Genomic DNA, 15,208 nt, shown 5'->3' on the forward strand with positions numbered 1-15,208 from the left:
CATTTCATACATCTCACATTTCTAAAACAGAATGTTCCCCTCCCGTGTAGACTTGGACAAAATCCACAAGCACACGGGACTGATTTGCGATTCATATTCGATGATGAATCTTTAGTAGCTTTGTCCAAAATTTAAAAAAAAATTATGGGTAAAGCAATATTATGTTTTGAAGAGATTTCGCTTTCACCTAATTCAAGAGAGGCTAATGGCCTGCAGTGTTACTGGGTTAATGACTGTGTCAACAGATGGCCCTTTGGACAAATGGTTGATCTTGAACCCTTATTCCACTCGGCTGTGTCCTGATTCAACCAGAGATGTGGGTGCGCTCTAGAATGTTTCAGCTGCGGCAGCTCTGCCCTGAGTCAAGCATGAAGAAAGTAGGTTGAATCTGAGTTTCTGCGGAATATGGCCATGCTCAAGGAGGGGGTTAGGTCTCTCAGACCCTCCATAGAATCAGACCACAATTCCCTGCAAAACATCCCAAGATCTCAGAATCTTTCAGATTATATATTTCCAAGAGTCATACTGGACTGAGGTAGAAACCCAGCCTAAACCAGGTGTCGGCTTAGGCATTCTGAAATTCGAGTGAAAATGAATTAAATGTTCAATTGAAAATAATAGTAAGAGTTAGGTTCCAGTCCTGGTGCGTACTGATCCTAGCTAGCCATGTGACTTGCAGCAGCTTATTTAAACTCCCTGGGCCTCCCTGGTTCAGGGATCAACTCTGTGGGGTTGACTCTGTGAACTGGCATAGTGTCAGAGATTTCTTGAGACACTACAATTGAAGACTAAGAAATTCTGGAAGCAAGATCTAGATGATTATAAATGATTATACTATATCCTTCCTGCTCCTCTTTTTGTTATGATGGAATGGTGGGGAAATACCCAAGGCATTTTGCATTAGAATTAGTAAAGAAAACAAAATTATGAACAGCACTATTAAACAAATTAGGAAACTGAGACAAAGAAAGAACAAAGGAGTTTGACAAAACCAGAAATTAACCACCCCCCTCCCATTTCTAGTCTAAAAGACTCAGGAATAAAAGTCTACTCCTTGTTTTGTGTACCAGCAGTGAGCAACAGTTTAAAATCAGTTGGCAAACAGTCTGGGAATAATCTCCTGGTTTTGTTTCTCTACTTTATCTGGTGTGTCTACAAAACTGTGTAGTACACAACAGAAGAGATAATGGAGAAGCTGGATCAAGACAAAGCAAAGCAAATCCAGTCTCGTGATTTGTAAAGGGTCACCCAGTGACCCTGGAAACTGAATGGGGGAGGAGGAGAGTCAATGACCCAACCAAAGAAAGTTAAAAACATAGTCATAAGTTACCACTAACCACTAAATGTAAAGGAAGTCTTAGAAGACCTCTGTGTGCCTTTTTCACATTGATTTTGAGAGAGTAAGAAGATGGGAGGAAAACGAGTCAGAGAAATAAATTCAAGAATCTTAGATCATTTAGATTTGTGTGATGTGCTTGGAAAGGGATTTCTTTTTCCTAGGTTCTTTTTTTTTTTTTTAAATATTTACTTATTTGGCTGAGTAGGCTCTTCGTTGCCACGTGTGGGATCTTTGTTGCGGCATGTGGGATCTAGTTCCTTGACCAGGGATAGAACCCGGGCCCTCTGCATTGGGAGTACGGAGTCTTCACCACTGGACCACCAGGAAAGTCCCTCTCCTGTGTTCTTTTACATCTCCATACTTTCTGTGCATTCTCCTTCAGATTTAGCAGGTTAATTGGGAAAACATTTTTGCAAATATGGGACCCTTAGTGAAACAACATCCCTGAATACATACACCCTTTAAAATGTGCTCTTGATACCTTCCCTCCTAACCCAGTGTGTGGCTATAGGTGGGCACCTTGTGGCTTTGTCTCAGCTTTTATAAAAAAAAAGTGTTTCTTCTAGGCAAAAGGTGAATGCTTCTACTGAACTTGCCTCCCTTCAGACTTAAGCAAGCACTGTTTTTCTCTCTCCTTCCTAACTTCAGATAGCCTTTATTGTTTCTAAATTTCTCACCTCCCAAATTTATATTTCTTATCACCTTCCTATCTCAATACTGTATATTTTTTCCAATTATTTTATTTTATACCATGTCATTATTTTCCTTGATAAACTGACTAAAATAGTTTTTCGAGGGATTGTAACATGCCAACCCTTTGGGAATTGTCCTGTTCATAAATGCAGTTCTCTCTCTTTTTTTTTTTTTTTTGTACGCGGGCCTCTCACTGTTGTGGCCTCTCCCGTGGCGGAGCACAGGCTCCGGACGCGCAGGCTCAGCGGCCATGGCTCACAGGCCCAAGCCGCTCCCCGGCATGTGGGATCTTCCCGGACCGGAGCACGAACCCGTGTCCCCTGCATCGGCAGGCGGACTGTCAACCACTGCGCCACCAGGGAAGCCAATGCAGTTCTCTTTTGATTGTGACATTTGGGTTTTTACTTTGTTTTGATTGTGAAAAGAGTGGATATGTTCCATTCTGGGTGCTTTAGTTTTCTAGTTGCCATCTATTGGTTGCCCTCCTCCAAAGCCCGGCTTTCTAGTGCATCCATGCTTAGGATATGAGTCTTCACGTTTTAAAGAGAGGGAGAAAGAAAGAAAAGATAAGCAAGTTAAAAAAAAAAGAGAGAGAGAGACTGAGAGATATGACAGAAAGGCACAAAGATAGTACAACAGACAGAATCGCTCAGATCTGAACCCTAGTCTTGCTTAAATGTCACCATGCCTCAGATTTTATCAGTAATTCTCAACAAATAAACCAACTGTTCAGAGTATGACATTGGAGACTAGAATGACCTGGAGTGGCCTGGTAAGTTTTCAAAGAGGAGATGGGGTTTTAGTTGGAAGAATGGAAAGGATTTGGATGAAGAGAAAGGAAGGGGAAGAACACGTGAGTGGAGGAAACAGCGTGAAGTACACCAAGACCATGAGAGAGGACTGAGCCAGGGAAAGAGCAGCCTCTGGGAGAGGATATATGCTGAGTAACGTGGGGAATAACAGCTGCATAGGGCGGATGGAGCCATAAATCTGCATGTCCTGTTAGAACTAGTAGCGTGGAATTTTTCACGGAAGGGATTGCTGAACATTTCTGCAGATAACCTGTTTAAACAAAATTTCTCTATAAATGGCATTCTGAGCAAATGAGAAAGAAGGAAACACCAAAGACAGAGAAGTTTCCAGACCATTGAAACAGCTTCCCCTCTTTCTTTTTAAATGAGGACACATAAGTTTCTAATGTGTCATAAGTTTCTTTTTTTTATGTTAGAAGAAAGGATACCATATAAACCAGCAACACTAATAATAAAGTACGATAGAGAGAATGTGTGTTTATAGGTCAAATAAGTTAAAAGACATGTGCACAAAGGCTGGCCAAATATCATAGAAAGCCTGCCCTACTCCAGTTAAATCTTACCAAGCGTCGTAGGGCCTTCAGCCAGGAAGGCTAAGGACTTCCAGGCAAATGGTGAAGAGGCGCCGCTGTTGTCATAACCATTATTTTGGCAACATGGATTGTGGGAGAAGGCACTAATATTTCTCAATCGTGACTGCATATGTGCGTACCTCCACAAACACACACGCAGAGTGTGTATGTGAGAGTGTATGTGCACGTGTATAATCTAAGCTTTTCAAGGCCTTCTATTCACAAGCCAACCTAATGTCCCCAGTGAACTTTCTCTTCAGTCTATGCTGGGTAGCCCTCAGTGTAGGAATTTGTCCAACTTTTTTTTTTTTTTGCGGTACGCGGGCCTCTCACTGCTGTGGCCTCTCCCGTTGCAGAGCACAGGCTCTGGACGCGCAGGCTCAGCGGCCATGGCTCACGGGCCCAGCCGCTCCGCGGCACGTGGGATCTTCCCGGACCGGGGAACGAACCCGTGTCCCCTGCATCGGCAGGCGGACTCTCAACCACTGCGCCACCAGGGAAGCCCTGGACTTTGTTCAACTTATACCTTTATCAAAATTATTCTAATTAATATACAGAAGGCAGGTCGTCTGCCGTTTTGAATCCAATTTTGGTACAGCAAAAGAGGAATATAAAATCAGTACGAAGAAATTTCTTTCCATGAATTTCTTAGATGCTTGACTAAATTTCCAGAGAGTTAGTTCCATCTTTTCTGTGTACTTTTAAAAAATTAGACATTTACGTAGTGTTACCCTTTTGAGCCCCAACAAAAGTTCTCACGCCCAGGGTCGCTAGAGCCAACAGAACAAAACCGAGTTTGGTTCAGGAGCAAAGGAAAGATTTTTTTTCTTTCATCAAAGCACGGAGAGCAAGGAGCGAGCTTGGCCTCTGGAGCACTTAGCGCCACAGGCTGTGGGCGGGGCTGCTTCACAGGCTGTGGGCGGGGCTGCTTTCCAGGGATCCCTTCAGCGGGGAGGGGGCAGGGTTCTGGCGGGTGGTCGCGGCTGCTCAGTTCGCGCTCCAGGTCGCAGAGCCGGCGCAGCGTCTCTGCACACTGCCCGCCGCTGCCATCTTGAACTCGGGTGTGGAGCGTGGCTTCTGCACACGGCCCGCCCAGCTGAGGTGCCGGCACAGCCATTTTGCACCAGGAACTCTGGTCTGAAGTGTGGAGTGCGAGTTCTCTGCGCGCGGCCCTCTGTGAGCAGGTGAAACTAGACTAAGCACAGAGGAAACAAAGGTTAGACTTTATTTTCTATTTTTATTTCCTAGGAATTGTTAATGGGCTTGGCCGGTGACAGTAGGACATGTATGAGCACCTGAAGGCAGACTCCATCTAACACTGATTGATTGATCTTTAATTTCTTTATTTTACTTATTTACTTTTGGCTGCGTTGGGTCTTCGTTGCTGCGCCCGGGCTTTCTCTATTTAGTGGTGAGTGGGGGCTACTCTTTGTTGTGGTGCAAGGACTTCTCATCACGGTGGTTTCTCTTGTTGGGGAGCAGGGGCTCTAGGCGTGCCGGCTCAGTAGTTGTGGCACGGGGGCTTCAGTAGTCGTGGCACACGGGCTCAGTAGTTGTGGTGCACGGGCTTAGTTGCTCTGTGGCATGTGGGATCTTCCCGGACCAGGGCTCGAACCTGTGTCCCCTGCATTGGCAGGTGGATTCTTAACCACTGCGCCACCAGGGAAGTCCCTAACACCGGGGTTTTTTTAATGTATTAGTTACCCTAGGATCTAATTAAAAGTCCCCATGTGATCCCTAAATGTTTTTTTCTTCTTTAATTTTTAACCTTTTCCCCACAACTGAGACAAAAACGATGCTAACCTCCTGTGAATTCTGCTGAGTTATTTAACATTCTGACACTTCAGTGAAATAAAGAAAGAGATATCACTTAAGCCTAACTCTGAAAATATTATTTAAAGTGTAGGTGCATTCATTAGCAGAACATATGGCAACATATGTTATCTCCTGGGAATATTTTCATAAACTTAACTTCTAAATAACTTTTAAAATTAATTTGTCTGGAAGCTTTATGAGAATGGCTAAGATAGTCTAACCATGGTTTGAGATACCACATCTCTAAATATTTTTGTATATTATACCTTATATTTCATATATACTCATTAATTACATTTAAGGCATATGTGCAGTTTAAATCTAGGTCAAAATAGAAAAAAAAAGGGCTGGGCGGGAAATTTAAAAACTAACTTGGCTGGCTTGGGACAGACAAATTTCTGAAAACCAAAATGTGAAATCTCATGTTCTCAAACTAAGTAGCCAGTGGACTTTGCCTTGTGTTCAGTGTTTTACCTAACAGAATCAAAGTCCTGGTAAAAGATTGCAAGAAGTCTTCTGATAGTTCATCTTCTGCCTAGTCCAAGAACAGACTGCAATCCAATCTCATGGGAAGGTCATTCTTCTTTAGACACAACAAAATTACTTTCCTTATGATCATTGAAAAAAAAAGTATTCAAAAATCAGAGAAAAACTTGAATTCTTTTTGTCTCCTACACAACTGCAGTCAACTGAGCTGTGGTCAAAAATCACTAAAGTGAACTTTCCAACTTGGGACCCCAAGATACATTGCATCTGACAATAGTTATTAAGCAAGAAAAACATTCATAAAGCAGCATAATTAATGGGCTAGAATCAGTAAGGGCTTTATTCCACACTTAGTCTTCATGGCTTCTAGGTGGTAGCACAACCCCTAGCCATAGATACTAATGAGGAGGCTATTTCCTATTAACGCAGGGATCATTTTCTAGATCACCGTGACAGTCTATGACTAGCTAAAACTGTCCCTGTATTCCTAGCCCTTAGTAGACACAAAGACCTGGGAAAGAACTTACAATGAGTTATTGACAAATAAACCCTTAGAACCTACTGGCACAGTTAACCTGTGTTGCCCAGCTCAGACTCCTTGCTACTGTGCTCCTAGAGCAAGCAGAGGTAGGGCACATATTCTAGAGCTGTGGTTCTTAAACTTGGTGACAATTGCAAGATCTTTGGGCTGTTTTCTTCTCTTCGGTTCTGCCCCAGTACTCTCTATTTAAAAATATTTTAAGATTGTTGGATGCCAAAGAGGAGACTGTTAAAAATATATATCTTTAGCGAGGTAATAGCTGTAAAACAAATTAGGTTACAGCCAAAGGAGCTCCAGATGAGATAAAGTATAAGAAATGAACTGTGCTGTGTGACCCATGCCAGGGACAAAAAAAGGTCTTAAAGAAGTATGTTTAAGAGCCTCCTGTTACAGATTGCGCCCTACAAAGCACTCAGATATACAAAAGGAATTATTCTGTTCCCCAGTTGGGGAATATGGGTCCCAAACCACTTTAACTGCAAAAGAATATGGGAAATGCAAATAAGCCCACCAAAGCAGCAGAAATCTACTTGGATTTTTACTTTGAATCTGGTATAATCAACTTCCTTCTGCTTTGAATCATTGCATAACAGGGAGGCCTTATACCCAAGAGAAAAATTGTTTGTGCTTTGAGTCAGAGAGCGTCTAAAGAGACTGTTTCTGAGTAATCTTTCATCTAGTTTTCCTCTGGCTAAATTTAAGAAAGGGGGGAAAGTTTTGATTTATGAAAACTCTAGAGAATCAAGATCCAAATATTTATTTAAAACCTCTTTTTTATATTTACAATTTCCCTTAAAGGATGTTTCAGGCAGATAAAATAGGAATAGAGCCAGAATATACCTTTTGAAGGCCAAGAGAAATTTAGGCATGTTAATATACCAAACACGCAGGTTTCTCCTTAGGATGTGTTTGTGGCTGGTGGATCACACTACACAAAAGGCCTGTAATCCCTCTTGAGAAAGTACCTGACCTAAGCCAGAAAGTATTGCTTATTTAACTGCTATTTGCTCTCAGAGACCACACAGAGGGAAAAAATATTATAAAAGAAAATCAGATAAGATGCTAAAAGATAGACTGAGGAAGTAGTCTGCCTTTGGTTTCATCAGCGACAACAGCAAAGGAATAAAAAATAGTATCTTCTTCCTCTTTCTAAGTGCTCACTCAGGGCCATTTTTTTTAGGCATAGAAAAATTGGAGGAACAAACACAATAAGACACTCCCCGAAAGAACAAAATCTTGGAGAACTGCAAATAAACCTCTAGTCAATAGAAAAGAAAAAAAATTACTAGTAGTTCAAGAAACGCCCGTATACTTAGGAATGTTCCTGACGTAGCCTAATCTCAGTGATCACCCTTTAAGTTACTAAAAGGAGAAGCGGGGGTGGGGAGGTGATACCTCAGTGTGACTCTGCACTATTCAGAAGAGGATCATTTGTTCTTAACTCTTTCAACGCCTCTCAGCGCTGTGGGTCCAACCACCACCTATGGTGTATGCTGCTCCGTATACACCATCCCTAGTTTTTCCTTTCTTTGGGTTATTCAGTTTCCAAACTTTGAAATTCATTTTTAGAGTGAACTAGTTACATTTTTGCAAAGAGAAAGATGATACTTTGGAGGCATAAGCAATTATTGTGTTATAGACCTTCCCAAGAAATAGTATGGCCGGCATTCTAAGACACCAGCTTTAAGTTAATGAAAATTAGAGTGCATGTAACAGACACAAATATATGTATACTGCAGACAAGGAGTGTTAATGGCATTTAAAATTTTTTATTTTATAGCTTTCTCTTCAATCTATTTTACCTTGCTTTCATATTAGTGCTAGGAAAAAATTTCCCAATCCCATCTAGGGCAGTGCTAGGCATGTTAAGCAGAGACGGCAAACTCAATACTCCTGGGCCCAAGCAAATGATATAGTGAAGCTAGGCTTTTTTTTTCCTCCCATATTAAACAACTTAGAATATTCTTCATTTTCATCGGAAAAAAAAAAAAAAGGATCCAGTGTTGCTTGATCCTCCAGTTTTTAAGGGCAAGCTACAATCAGGGTTTCTATTTAAAACTTGACTTTTCAGTATTCAATTCAATTCAGCTTTTTAAAAAGCCGTTTGCCACAGTACATATACACTTTATAAAAGTCACATCTAAAATAATGATGAGAAAAGTCCCTTGTTAATAGCAAGTAGGTCCCTTGTTAATAGCTAGTTGATAGCAAGTTGGTTGCAGAAAACTGCAAAGATACAGAAATAAAGGAAGAGAGAATTGAGCAAAGAGGGTGAGGTGTATGAAAAGAAAGGACACGTGTCATTAAGAACAAGTGGTTCTATGAAGCAAGAATTTGAACTAATAAATCCTGTTGTCCAATGGAATGCATCCAAAAGGAAAATAAACAGCTGAGTTGAAGGAAGACAGATTTCCAAGGAGTCTTTCTAATGGAGTTCCCAAGGAAAGCCAATCTTTCAGAAGCTCTGGTATCCACGATCCAAATGGTATTTTTGAACAACTGAGGAGAGAGGCAAGACTAACACACTTGAAGTCATGACTTAACGAAGAAGACAAGAGAGTGGAGAATTATTGCTCAACTGAAGTTAACCCTGAGCCCAAATGCACGGAACAGACAAGGTAATGTTCCCAAGGTGATGCTGCTCTCATTTGGGGCACTTCTCCTGCCCAGCCAAACTGAAAAATGTTACTTAAAGCAGGCTCCCTTTGGGAGAAACCTGAGGAAAATCTCACACACACACACACACACACACACACACACACAGAAGAGGAAGCCAAAAGAGTGTTTTTCGTCTCACACATCCTGTGCTCTTTTCAGCTGCTATTTTGAAGGATAAACATTACATTTGTGGTTGAGTTTTTACCTAGGTTAAAGAAAAACAAAACAAAGCAGTATGGTCGTGAAAAGAAGAGACTTACAGAAGGAGCTGGTGACCTTGGAAATGCAAGCTGCTTTCCTGGTTTTAAAAACAAAATAAAACAAAGAAACCTTAAAAAAAAGAGTGCAGACCTTGCATCTCTCTCCAGTGCCCACGGGGCCCCCAGCTGGTAACCTAAACACAAAGTCTCCATCAAGTGGGAATCTCTGAGCAGAGAAATGACATGATTTACCTGTATAGCTGCATTCCATTTTTAGGCTTCATTCAATTGGCATTTTATAAGGCAGGCCGTTTTGCTCAACTCTGGTTTTACTGAAGCTAGAATGTTTCCATATTCTTCTTAACTAGATAATTAAAGCCAATTTTATTTAGGAAGCTAGCAGAATTTTTTTCTGGGTTTGAAGGCCTCCTGCTTTACCAGTGGGTCGCTTCCATATAATCCTTTGTTTTCAGATTAGATACCAAAGGTGGCTCTTACTACTATATCCAGAAACCCTGCTGTCATCACACAGGACACCACTAAAGGCTATAGTTTCCTGATAGATTGGAGAATTTGACAGGTGGACAGATCCTTAGAGATCAACTTATATAGAACTGGTGGGGGCAGTGGGTGGGGGCAATGCTGGTCTACATATTACTGAGCCACCTTGAAAAATGACTCAATGTGGCTGATAACATATGCACTGAAGGGTGCTGCAGAGTGGCTTCCTTAACACAGTCTGCAATGTGATTGACTTGCAATGGTGCCATTAGCTCAGTATTGGAAGATAAAAAGGGTTTCAGGGGACTTCCCTGGTGGTCCAGTGGTTATGAGTCCGTGCAGGGGGCCTGGGTTCAATCCCTGGTCAGGGAACTAGATCGCGCATGCTGCAACTAAAAGCCCTAATGCCGCAACTAAAGATCCCACATACCGCAATGAAGATCCCGCATAGGGCAACAAAGATCCTGCGTTCTGCAGCTAAGACCCGGCACAGCTAAGTAAATAAATAAATAACTAAATAAAATATTAAAAAACAAAGAAAAGGGTTCAGGAACCCCCAGATGTATAATTCTTAAATCTCCCAATAACTGAAAAAGCATTATTGGATTGGAATCATATTCATTTCTTATGGCTGCTCTAACAAATTATCACAAATGTGATGGCTTACAACAACAGAAATTTATTCTGTCACAGATCTGGAGGACAGAAGTCCTGAACTAGTATCACCAGACTGAAATCAAGATATTGGCAGAGCCACACTCTGGGAGAATCCATTCATTGACTCTTCCTGCTTCTGGTGGTTCTTGACATTCCTTGGCTTGTGGCCCCATCACTCAAATCTTCAAGTACAGCATCTTTAATCTTTCCTGGTTCTTCCTCTCCTTCTCCCCCTCCTTCCCTTCTTCCTCCTTCTTCTCCTTCTTCTTCTACTTCTTTTCTCTCTTTCTCCCCACAACCCTCTCTCTCCCCCCCCTTCTCCCCCCCCACAAAAAAAATATCCCTCTGCCTCTCTCTTACAAGGGCACATGTGATGGCATTTAGGGCCAACCAGATGATCCAGGATAATCTTTGTACCAAGATCCTTAACTTAATCACATTTGCAAAGACTGTTTTTCCAAATAAGGTAATATTTATAGGTTCTAGGGATTAGGACCTGTTATCTTTGGGATCATTATTCAGCCTACTATAGGCATACACTTCACGCTGTCACACACATGGTAATACACAATACCCACACTATTCTAGGAATCACCTCTGGGCTACTTGGATAACTCTAATTAATTAATAAATACTTACTGGACTTCCCTGGTGGCACAGTGGTTAAGAATCCACCTGCCAATGCAGGGAACATGGGTTCGAGCCCTGGTCCGGGAAGATCCCACATGCCGCGGAACAACTAAGCCCATGTACCACAACTACTGAGCCTGCACTCTAGAGCCTGCAAGCCACAACTACTGAAGCCTGCACGCCTAGAGCCCGTGCTCCGCAACAAGAGAAGCCACTGCGATGAGAAGCCTGCACACAGCAATGAAGAGTAGCCCCCGCTCGCCACAACTAGAGAAAAGCCCGTGCACAGCAACAAAGACCCAACACAGCCAAAAATAAATAAATAAATTAATTAATTAATTTTTAAAAATGAGTACTTACTGAGCACCTACTCTATGCAAAGTTGCAGCAGCAAAACAAAAAGAGTGGGAGGGACTTCCCTGGTGGTCCAGTGGTTAAGACTCTGTGGTCCCAATGCAGGGGTTGTGGGTTTGATCCCTTGTCGGGGAACTAAGATCCCACATGCTGTGTGGTGCAGCTAAAAAAGAAAAAAAAAAAAAAAGTGTGAAACAAGATCCCTGCCTTGGAATAACAGACAAATATGGTTGGGAAGACGAGAGTAATACACAAGTGAAAAAAAGAGAAACTCTGTAAGACAGAGGATATTCAAATGATATAGATTATATATGCTATAAATGTTCAAAGAAAGATGTTTATTTTATTTTTTAAATTTTAAGCAATTTAAAAGCCTGCGGTTGTTCAGAGGTAATCCATATGTTTTTCACTATTTGGGGAACTCCATATAAAATCACTTGTAATACATATAAAATACTGTTGAATAGAAAACTGGATAATAAAATAACCTTAGTGGCATTACTGACTTTTGCAAAAGCTTGAAGTGGCATCCTTATATAGAATTGGTCACCTTCATTTTTAGAAAATCTGATATTGACCACAATGATGTTGATGATACCCCATAGTGAGTACAAATTGGCTTGTAAAAGATGAATTTCTTCAAAAATACAAATTTCAGGGGTTTATAGGCCCTCAAAGTTCCAGGAAATTAGAGTAAGAATAAAAAAATAAAATCAATAGCTATTTTTTGCTTTTCTGGCTAAAAATTGTTATTGCCATCATTATCATCAAAACAAGAATTAGAAGGCTATCAAGAGATGGTCTTAGTTTCAGCATGTTTGTCCAAAAACAAAACTGAAATAAATGAGAGAGAGTGGAGAGAGAAGGAGAAGCAGAAGCAGAGTTACTATATGATATTAGGTAAAAAAGATTTGGAATTAAAACAGTACGAGAAACAAGATTGCTATGTGATGGTAAAGCTATATTAACACATAAAATATTAACAACATTAAGTCTAAATGCCCTAAGAAATAAGGCAAACATCTAAAACAAAAGCTAATACAGAAATACAGGAGGAAATAAATAGAACTATATTTGTAAGTGAAGACATTAAAAACCCACTGTCAATAGCAGGTTAATTAACCAATTAATTAATTATATAGCTGAACAAAGAAACAAGGAATAATTAACAGACATGGAGAGAAATGAATAGATTTTCTCCTTGAGAAATAAAATGCGATTCAAAGATGCATAATAAACACAAAAGACCATAATTCTACATGTCATTTTGTCTACAATACAAAAATAAAGGTAGAATTTAAAAGTAATCAACCACCTGGAAAGCATAGAACAGTGGGGTCAGAGAATAAATCAGAACTATTGATGAAACGGTATATTACCAGAAACAAGTTGCATACTCTTGAAAGTGTTCAATGAACATTGTAGTTGACAGTCCAACACCTGTCCCACTCAAATCATATTGAAGAGATTTGGTTATAAATTGGATACATACCCAGTTTTTGCCAATGGACATGAGTCTGTGAAGAAAAACTCTTCCTTTTATGAGAGAACCAAAAGATGAGATGACCTGTCTTCTTCCTCTAGACTTTGCCATATCTGGATATGACTTGGGATTATTTACCTACTTTGTTACTAATAGCAAATCTAAAAGCTAAAGGAACCTGGGTCTTTGATGGCATTATTGAAATAACATACTGACCCATTGCTGATCTTGCCTTACCTCTGATTAAGTTAGTTAAGCTATTTCCTTCTTAAGTCAGTTTTTATTGAGTTTTCTGTTACTGTACTGAAAAGAATCCTGGCTGATACCAGGTATAAAAATAAAGAAAATGTGTATCAGTGCAATTAAAAAAAAAAAAAAGGAAGAAAGAAAGAAAACACAATAGAGTGGCTAGCACTTAAACAGCGTTTGCTGTTGGCTGGGCGCTGAGCTAAATACTTTATATACATTAACTCATTTTATCCTCAAAATACTCCTAATGAGGCGATTACCATCATAATGCCATTTAACAGATGACAAGCTATCTGTTGACAATTTGTAAGTGATTGGCAGAGCCAGAATTTGATGCCAGGCAGTCTAATTCCAGAATGCTCTTATATGCTATACTGCCTCTCACTTCTCTGTGTTTCTCTCCGATTTTCTTTTAAGTGGCTCTTCCAAATAAAGAGCTAAACAACTACATATCAACATTCCTAACTGCACTTGATAAGTGGTTAAAGGAGATATGCATACTGTATCAGTTATCAATTGTTGGGTAACAAAGCAGCCCCAAATTTTGTGGTTTAGAACAAAAACAGTTATGGGGACTTCCCTAGTGGTCCAGTGGTTAAGAGTCTGCCTTCCAGTGCAGGGGACGTGGGTTCGATCCCTGGTTGGGGAACTAAGATCCCTCATGCCGCGGGGCAACTAAGCCTGTGTGCTGCAACTACTGAGCCCGCGTGCTCTGGAGCTGAGCACCACAACTAGAGAGAAGCCCACCCACTGCAACAAAAGATCCCGCATGCCGCAACTAAGACCCGACGCAGCCAAATAAATAAATTAATTAAAAAAAAACGAGAAGACACTCCATTCCAATAGAATAGAAAACATTGTATTCCACCAGAATAGCTATGAAAAAGACCAGAAGAGGATGTGTGAGGGTGTGGAGCAAAGAGACCTTTAAAGCAAAAACATTTAATTTGCTGATAAATCTTTAATCTGGGCAGCACTCAGCAGGATTGCCCTATCTCTGCTCCCCCTCACAGCGTTAGCAGGGGTGGCTAGTTTGAGAACTAGTGAGTCAAGATGACTCACTCACACGGCTGGCAAGTTGATGCTGGCTTTGTACAGAGCTCAGCCATAACTGTGGGTTGGGGCCCTCAGTACTGCTCCACCTGGGCCTCCTCGCAGCGGCTTAAGCTTTCTCACAGCAGGATGGCTCACTCCTAAGAGCAAGTATATAATCTGATATACTTACTTTGAACCCAAGCAGACACTGTATTGCATTTTTTTTGGTGGGGGGAGGTATGCAGGCCTCTCAATGTTGTGGCCTCTCCCGTTGCGGAGCACAGGCTCCGGGTGCACAGGCTCAGCGGCCATGGCTCACGGGCCCAGCCGCTCCGCGGCATGTGGGATCTTCCCGGACCGCGGCACGAACCCATGTCCCCTGCATCGGCAGGCGGACTCAACCACTGCGCCACCAGGGAAGCCCCTTGCATTTTTTTAACTTAGCCTTGGAGGTCACATCATGTCACTTCTGCCAGAGTCATAAGGCCACCCAAAATCAAGGGGAAGAGCATAGAGCTCACCTCTCAATGGGAGAAGTGTGAAAGAAGAATGTGTGGGATGGTTTGGTTGTTAAAGACAGATTAGGAAAACACAGTCTGCCACAAACACTTTTATGCCTGCAACAATACAGACAGGAAGTCATTGAGTGGGAAAATGCAATCACAAATGTTAAAAAAAAAAAAAAAAGCCAATTTAAAGACTTCCAAAAGAATAAAAAATTTTGAACCCAGTGTTTGGCAAGGCTGAAGGTGCACTGTAAATTGGCACGCGTATTTGGAAAGCTGCTTGACAGTGTTCATACTCTTTGACAAAATATAAAAATATTCTTAGTTCTTTTTTTTCACAATTTTATAATTGGAATCTATGTTTGCCAGGATTTTAAAACAGTAATCAGAGAGCATTTTTCTTCACTGCAAATGATTAAACAAAGAAAGATTAAATGAAGATGAAATCAAAACTTCAGAGTGCATAATTCTGGAGACCACATAATCACACATATGGAAAAAAATATTCTTAATTCTTAATACTAACAAGATGTCAGTAAATATGATGGTTTCCATCCTGTATGATAATTATATGGGTAGTAAAAATGGCAACTTTGTAGACTTGGAAATATAAGTAAACACACACACAAGACACACACTAATAAAACAGAACAAAAATAGTATGCATAAAATTTTAG

The 15,208-nt window shown here is 40.9% G+C and overlaps 1 protein-coding gene across 3 annotated transcripts in view; it reads left to right on the forward strand.

Annotated features, from left to right (window-relative positions):
* MED4 (mediator complex subunit 4) overlaps window positions 1–15,208 on the forward strand; it is a 204,543-nt gene that overhangs the window by 66,650 nt on the left and 122,685 nt on the right. Inside the window, exon 1 of one of the 3 annotated variants that reach the window (XM_079903453.1) lies at window positions 4,073–4,632. The exons of the other annotated variants lie outside the window; for them this stretch is intronic. The gene's annotated coding sequence lies outside the window, so the exon portion shown is untranslated. Of the gene's footprint in view, window positions 1–4,072; window positions 4,633–15,208 lie in introns of those variants that run through there. 3 annotated transcript variants of the gene reach the window in all.

The sequence above is a fragment of the Stenella coeruleoalba genome (genome assembly GCF_951394435.1).
Source record: "Stenella coeruleoalba genome assembly, chromosome: 18".
NCBI lineage: Eukaryota > Metazoa > Chordata > Mammalia > Artiodactyla > Delphinidae > Stenella > Stenella coeruleoalba.